The following is an 8,665-nucleotide window of genomic DNA, read 5'->3' on the forward strand; positions in this document are numbered from 1 at the left end:
TTTAAGTTGTAGAAAAGGTGAGATCTAGTGAGAGAGGCAGATGAGTTTCATGAAGCAATAGTTGTGAACAATAAGAGTGGTATAGAAAGAATTCCTATAAACAGAGAAATGAAAGAAGACAAATTTTTAAATTTTTTAATTTATTTTACTAAAAACAGAATATGAAAAGAGAAAAAGAGAAGGAATTCAAAACAAAATAAAACAAACATTGTCATGTGCCCAGAAGAACATCAGGGAGGATTCAAAATATGTATCAAAATAATTATCAGTTTTAGAAAGAATATATAATAGTAAAAGGAATTATATTCATAATTATCCATCTTTTACTTCCTTATAAGTTTTTGGTTTTTTGCCTCTGCTGTGTAACTTTACTTTATTCTTTTTCCCCTTTCATCTTCTCCACCTCCCCCAAGCAAGCTATAGTAAAGCAAGGGTATATTTATGTATACATATATAGATATATCATACACACACACATAACTTTCTCATCCCTGCTAACCCTTTGCTTTAATTCTGCTTTTTAATTTGACTTGCTATTACTTAATCTCACCACCACCACTACCTATGGAAACCTTCCTTGTCTTTTCCCCTGCACTCTTTGTTTTGCCACCCTCCCATCCCTCCACCCTTATTTCTTTATAGATTTTGGAGGATGCTATACCCTTTCTGGTATATATGTAGCGCTGCCTATTTAATCCATTCTCAAAGTGATTAAATTTTTAGAACTACAAGCACTCCTCCCCCCCTCAAATGATTCTGTATCTATTCTTGCTCTGTACCTCATTTGTATAATACAATTACTCTTTTTACCTTTTTCTAAGTGATTTTGTTTTTTTAGAGTCAGATCACATTGAAATCTGCTCCAATCTTTCTTTTGAGATATCCAATTGCTGAAGTCGATCTTAAACATATGCTATACATTTCCATGTAAAAAACAAACAATATGTCCACATTATGTTTTTTGAAACTGAGCTTTGATATTGGTTCTTATATGTTAAAATTTCTATTGAGTTCAAGTTTGGTTGGAAGTCCTGAAAATCTTCAAGTTTCTTAGATATCCTTTTTTCATTCAATATTATGGATAATTTTGCTGGATATGATTTTTTTGGCAGCTAACCCAGTTCTTTTTGATTGCCAGTATATTTGACTCCAGGATCTGTGGTCTTTTATTGTGACTGATATTAAGTTGTGTATAATTCTAATTGTAGCTCCAGCATATTTGAAGTGGCTTTTATCCTTGTTTTTTGCAAAATTTTCTCTTTGATCTGGGGGTTTCAAAATTTGTGATTGTTGGAGGGATGTGGAAAAACTGGGACACTAATACATTGTTGATGGAGTTATGAATTTATCCATCCATTCTGGAGAACAATTTGGAACTATGACCAAAAGGCTATCTAACTGTACATACTCTTTGATCTAGCAGTGCCTCTACTGATCTTGTATTCCAAATAGATGATAAAAAAGAGGAAAGGATTTATATGTGCAAAAATGTTTGTGGCAATTCTTTTTGTAGTGGCAAGGAACTAGAAATTGTGTGAATGCCCATCAGTTGGAGAATAGCTGAATAAGTTATGGTATATGAATGTTATGGAATATTATTGTTTTATAAAAATGATCAGCAGGATAATTTCAGAAAGGCCTGGAGAGACTTGCATGAACTGATACTAAGTGAAGTGAGTAGAACCAAGAAAATCTTGTACACAGCAACAAGATTATGTGATGATCACTTCTTATGGACATAGCTCTTTTCAACAATGAGGTGATTCAAGCCAGTTCCAATAAACTTCTGATGTAGGGAGCCATCTGCACTCAGAGAGAGGACTATGGAGACTGCATCACAACATAGTACTTTCACATTTTTTGTTGTTTGCTTACTTTTTGTTTTCTTTCTCATTTTTTTTCCTTTTTGATCTGATTTTCTTGTGTAGCATAATAAATATGGAAATATATATACAAGAATTGCACATGTTCCAATATATATGGGATTATTTGCTATTTAGGGGAGAGGATGGAAGGAAAAGAAGGAGAAAATTTTGATATAAAAGGTTTTGCAAGGGTGAATGTTGCATATATTTTGAAAATAAAAAATATTATTTAAAAAATAATTAAAATATTTGTAAGGAAAAAAATATTTCTATGTGTTTTCTACATAGGGTTTCTTTGAGATGGTGTTCAGTGGATTCTTTCTATTTCTACTTTTCCCTCATGCTCATGTCCTCCAGGACAATTTTCTTGGATTATTTCTTGCATTATTGTATCAAGGTTCTTTTCTTAGTCACAGATTTCAGGTAGTCCTTTTATTCTTATATTTTCTTTTCTTGATCTATTGTTTTTCTTATAAGATGTTTCACATTCTGTTTTATTTTTTAATTCTTTATAATCTGTTTTGTTATTTCTTGATCCCTCATAGCTTCCCTGGCTTCCCCTTACCCAGTTCTAATTTTCAAATAGTTATTTTCATCTTTGAGATCTGTATCTCCTTTTCTAATTGGTTAACTATTTCTTCATAATACTGTTTTTCTTGGATAGTAAGTTTTTAGTTTTTTTAGCTTTTCTTCAATGTCTCTCATTTGATTCTTAAATCCTTTTTTAAAGTTCTTTTATAAATTATCTCTGGGCAGGGGGCCATTTAACATTACTCTTTGGAATAAAAGAAGCTTTTTTTTTTTTAAATTTCCATATCCTCCTTTAAAGATGAACCCCCTGGTCTTCCTTGTTTCCATAGTAAGTTTCTATGGTTGGGTTCTTTCTTCTTTGTCAATTCATTTTTTTAAAAATGAGAAGAATTAGTGTAAGCTCCTCTAAGTGTGCCTCTAGGTTCACTTCAGCTTTCCACTCTGACCTGGAACCCAAAACCAAAAGTTCCCTACTCCTCAAAGTGCCATCTTTCCAGAATCCTCCCCAGAAGACAAAACTTTCAAACTAGTCACTGGAAGACCTTATATTTTTTAAATCAAAAGGGAGAGAATTAGGGCACTAAAATCAGGAACAAATCATTGTGGGCATTATTGGTCATCCAAGAAAATAAAAAGGAAGCTTGAGATTATGAGAAAAATAAAAAAGAACATCGCCAGGAAATATTGCGAAGCATGTGCAAAGTAACTATCAATAAGATTCTCACAGACATTCTCATTTGAACTCATCAAGAAACATAGACAATTTTCTAACGTTTATTTTTTTCTCAATTACATGTCCCAGTCATTAATTTCCTGATGTCATGACAAGCAGTGTTCCTATTCTATAAGAGATAATTAGAACTCTACTTGTCTTAAGTCATAGTTGGAGGAGTTAAGACCTCAGACTTGGGGAAAAAAAGGATGGGTAGTGTTGTGGCCCTGAGGATAGACTATATCAGTAAAGATTAAATCCTTAAATATCTGGAAGCCTGACACAGAAGTAAGATTAGGGTCTTATGTGTATGAATTTGTGTGTGTGTGTGTGTGTGTGTGTGTGTGTGTGTGTGTGTGTTGGTATAGGGTGACATAGGAAGAAGGCGTAAGTGATTTTTTTTCCTAGAACCTCAAATTTCAGCAACCTTGATAGAAATAAGTGCTGGATTGTAAAGGGCAGGAACTGGAAAGGTATATTTGAATCAAGGACAGCAGGGTGCTTATAGTTAAGCATCTACTCAGTGGGATAATGATTGGTGGGATAATGATTGGTGGGATAATGGTTCTCTAGTTAAACATACACTTAATGTGATGCAATGATGTAATCACTTTAGTTGGAATATACTTAGTGTGATATGGGTGACAATTGGCACATGCTCAGTTGCTATATAAGTCTAACTCATCTCTTTCTGGACCTTTTTGATACTTAAACTCATGGACATACACTATATATTATTCCAGTCAACCTAACTTATTAGCAGCTATCTCTTACCTACTGATCTGAACCTTTTTAGAGCTGTTCCCCATACTAAAAATATACTTTCTCTACACTTTTTAAACTCAATATTACTAGCTTTTTGCAAAGTTTTTCTTAAAAAGAGTCCATTTCTTACCACTCAGATGATGTAATATTTTTAGCTTTTCATTTTAAAAATGAAAACAGCTCTGCCAGCAATAGTCTTAGGAAGTTAGCTCAAATACTAAGAACTTAAATAATTCTCCAAAAGAGAATACTTCAGGTGCAGGCTTTAGCCCATGTCTTCCTATCCTTGATAATTGTTCTTTCCACTATACAACAAATTCCCACAGGGAAGATCATATAGAGATATGCAGAGCACAGCTGAGATAATTTTTCAGTTTGTCAGCCTCTGGAACATCCATCTCCATTGTGGAGGTGGATAAGGCTATGGTTAGGAATGGTCCATTCTGTCCAAATGAGCAAGACTTATAGGCCAAAATAAAAAGATAATCATTCAATCAGCTATGACATTTTTGATTGTAACCCAGTGTATTTCTTCTGCTTAATAAAATCTTAATAGAAAGATATGTAAGAAGCAGGATGTTTTGGATCTCCGTTATTCTCCAGTCAAGATGATAAACATAACTTCCAAGGCTTTCTGGTCCAGATTATGGCTTTTTCTTTCTCTTGTCCTTGATGCAGGAGACTACAGCAGCTAGATATGACAAGATTAGTTAGTAAAATTCCTTGTTGGAATGTAAAACTCATGAAACTGTGGGCCACCTCAGTAAGCCATACCTGAATCGCCAGCTCCTCACACAGCAAGAGAGGTATGATCCACACAAGAGACTAGGTGGAAAAAGGATCTCCATTCTCATCTTCCCCAAAAGAAAGTCATGTGAATTTCCTGGTAGATCTCCAAAGTCAATTCTTCCTTGTTAGGTTCTTACTAAGTGCTAATGAGATAATGAGACAACAGCACATTACACTTCCTCTGAGGAATTTCTAAGGGAAGCTCTCCAGGACAAAGCCAACAGCTCTCTCCACTTGAAGTGCTGAAATTTCTATATTTCCCGCAACTTTATTCAAGATTCTGTACATTTTCTGGCTCTTTTAGACCCTGTGGCAATCTGCAGAATGGACTTAAGTCATAGCAAAACAATTTTGACGGATTTCAAATGGCTTATGTCACAGATCACAACTTTGCAAAACTTGCAGAGCTTGAAACTGCCTTCTTTTAGTGCAGATTAAAAATACAGGACATTAAATTCTGTGGTCCACATTCTTGCTGAATAACTGAGCAAATTAAAACACCTCAGAGAGATTTCTAAAAATAGTCTTTGTCTTTCAGACCACATGGAGTATCTGCTTAGATAAATAAGTTGGGAGACAACCTCACTAAGAGAACATTAGTGTATTTCTTTTTCCATATCCCTTCCAACTATCATTATTTATGTGTTTTGTTATCTTTGACAATTAGATAGATGCAATAGAGAACTGATAGATGGTCTGCTTTTATATAAGGCAGTTCTACTCTTTCTTTTCCTAGTGCAGAACATTGGATTTTTATTGTTTTTCTTGACCATCCATCCTTTCATGACAAGTCTAATTTCCATATTTGGAGTGAATTTATTTATGACTAGTTTGCTTTAGAGCCTCTGTTTACTTATGTAGTTTAATTTTTTTTTAATCACTAAACTTTATTTCAATATAGGGTCAAAGCTCCTTTGACTAATTCAAATGGAAGTAAGGTTCAATTGATGTCAGACTCCCCATCCCATTTTCCATGTTTATAAAATACTTTTTCTCTGGAACCTAAAATATCTGCTATCAGGTATATCAGGCAAGTGAGCCTGTCCTGAAACTTTAAGGGACCCTAAAATGTACTTCTCTGGCCTCTTCCAGGTTAACCTGATCATCAAACTTCCTATCTTCTTGGTACTTTACACACAACAACAGTTTGGGTTTTATAAATTCATGGAGCCTCTGGTCAGCACTGCTGGATTTCTGAGCACATGGATTAGTTAGGCTTCTGTGGAAGCCTTCCTATTAGTTCATGCAGCCACTACCTTGATATTTTGATAAGTGTTATTTATGGGGCCACTGTAATCTTGACAAATGATCTTGCATAGATCAGAACCGTGGGACATCAACTCTTTCCCAAAATCAGATTAAGTGGATTTTTGCAATCTACATAAGAACCTTCCATTTTTTTCCCATGTGAAAGGATAATTCTGGTTGGGCTGAGAGGTTGGTTCTGCTTCTGGTATTTCTGGTATCAAGTTCTTGTGTCCCCAGGCTATATAATTTCTTTCAAATTTTACTAAGCTTTCAATAATATTTTTTATTTATTCGTTTTAACATATATATAAAACTTTTTAAATACATGTTTCTTTATGAATCATGTTGAGAGAGAAAAATCAGAATAAAAAGGGAAAACCTATGGGAGAGGGGAAAAAAACAGAAAAAAGAAGTGAACATAGAATGTGTTAATTTATTTCAATCTCCATAGTTCTTTTTCTAGATACAGATGGCATTTTCTATCCAAAGTTTATAGGGATTGCCTTGGATTTTTCATTTATTCATGACAACCTGCCCAAAATTCTTTCCTATAGTGATTTTCCTACATCTCAGTCTGCTTGATAACCATTAAAAAAAAATTCATTTTGTGAGCAGAACCAGGAGATCATTATACACTTTGTAAGGGTTAAAAAGCCTCTAGAAGCAAGGAATGCAGTTCAAAGCATGTGGGAGGACCTGAGGGATGAGAGGTTCTGAGTCTTATGTGGAGATGGGGCACAGCCCCTAGAGGCGGTGTCTGATTCCAGGTATCACGCCTCCCTCCTTAGTGCTCTCAAAGCCTAGCACGCCTCCCTCCTTCTTCTCGGGCCAATCACATTATGCCAGGTTCCTAAAGGACCTCCCCCTTCCCCCATATCATCAGTGGGGTATAAATATGTGCTATCTCAGAATAAAGTTCTCTTTTGCTTCACCCCTACCTGGATAGTGGTCTGTCTCTATGGGATCCGGATTGGTGCCCGAAGACAGGTAAGTGTGGCCTAGCCGTGCTGTTGTCGGACGGGCATTAAGAGTAGCTCTAAGGGGAGCTACCAGGTTAGAGTAGTCCATAGGGGTGTAACATACTTCAACAACAATATTGTATGAAGATGTATTCTGATGGAAGTGGATATCTTTGACAAAGAGAAGATCTAATTCAGTTCTAATTGATCAATGATAGACAGAAACAGCTACACCCAGAGAAGGAACACTGGGAAATGAATGTGGATTACCTGCATTTTTGTTTTCTTTCCAGATTATTTTTACCTTCTGAATTCAAGTCTTCCTGTTCAACAAGAGAACTGTATGGTTCTGCATGCATATATTGTATCTAGGATATACTATAACATATTTAACATGTATAAGACTGCTTGCCATCTAGGGGAGAGGGTGGAAGGAGGGAAGGAAAAAGTCGAAACAGAAGTGAGTGCAAGGGATAATGTTGTAAAAAATTACCCACGCATATGTTCTGTTAATAAAAAGTTATAATAAAAAAAGTGACAAAACCAACCCAAAAATTTCATTTTGGTGGTCATTAAGTAAACAATTTGTGCCAACTTTTTTTTTTTAATAAATCCCCAATACAAGCTAGTTTTCTATTGTTCTGTTTCATTTTTATTCTGTACTTTAACTAAATCCCCCATCTAGAGGGTAAATGTATCAGAATAGGTAGAAGACTAGAAGCTGAATACATTCCATTAGCAGGTATAGAGGTGGAGACTGAAAGGAATCTCTGGGTTTTGGAATATAGATTACATATCTTTATTTTTTTCCTTTTATTTTCAGAGATCTATCATATTCCCTGGAAAGTCTTCAACTTTATTACTGCTCTCTCACAAAGAAATATCTAACCTACCTGGCCCTTTTTTTTCACCATAGCACCCATCTCATAAAGCTGGATCTTGCAGGCAACAAGCTAACAGAACAACTAGACTCCTTTCTGGAACTTCTAAAGTCAGCCTCAAACTCACTGAAGTGGATGAATGACACAATGTGTGAAATCAATGACACTAATTTTTATGAAATCTCATCCTGTCTATATTCCTGTACCAGGCTCTCCTATCTTGGTCTGTATGACAACCCACTATCTATCAGGACTGTATTTGGTTTTTTGGAGTTATGTCAATGTAAACTGTTTAACATGAAGGTAATATCAGTTATAGTCCTCCTAGATCGTTTCAGAAACCTGCTCCAGCATGGACCTTATTCTAGGACACTAGGACCTTTCATTGAAACTGGCACATTTTTCTCTGTTCTGAAGGAAATGAAACAGATGCAAATCACAAAAGGAGACTCTGATATTGAGTTTACTACTAGGCTTACCTTTGACTTGGGTGACTATTTTGACCTATAGGGTTGACTATAATAAATGAGGAGAATCTTATATTTCCATGATAATGATGATAGTTCAATTTCTCATTGTTAAGAAAAACTTTGTAATATAATTTTAAATGTAAAAGATAATAAAATATACTAAATAAGGAGAAAGTTTCATCTAAAATGCATAGTATTATATAAAGGGGAACAACAGGAACTAACAGACAACTAAGAATCAAATGTTTAATTGTTATTTTATCTCAAGTTGGATACAATGTATATCCACTTGTCATTCTCAAGATCTCTTTGTGTAAAATGATATCTTTTGATGTTTTAAATATCATTTTAAATAAATGTCTTTGAAGGTATTGTTTAATTACATACATAAAACATGATTTATTGTCATTCTTTGTTAAGTAAATTTCTAATTTTTGTCTAACTA

The 8,665-nt window shown here is 34.7% G+C and overlaps 1 pseudogene; it reads left to right on the forward strand.

The window, feature by feature from the left end:
• The first annotated feature begins 3,089 nt into the window (after positions 1-3,089).
• Positions 3,090-8,443, forward strand: LOC141547317 (leucine-rich repeat-containing protein 14-like; annotated as a pseudogene).
• Positions 8,444-8,665: the final 222 nt, after the last annotated feature.

The sequence above is a fragment of the Sminthopsis crassicaudata genome, chromosome 1 (genome assembly GCF_048593235.1).
Source record: "Sminthopsis crassicaudata isolate SCR6 chromosome 1, ASM4859323v1, whole genome shotgun sequence".
In the NCBI taxonomy this organism is placed as follows: domain Eukaryota; kingdom Metazoa; phylum Chordata; class Mammalia; order Dasyuromorphia; family Dasyuridae; genus Sminthopsis; species Sminthopsis crassicaudata.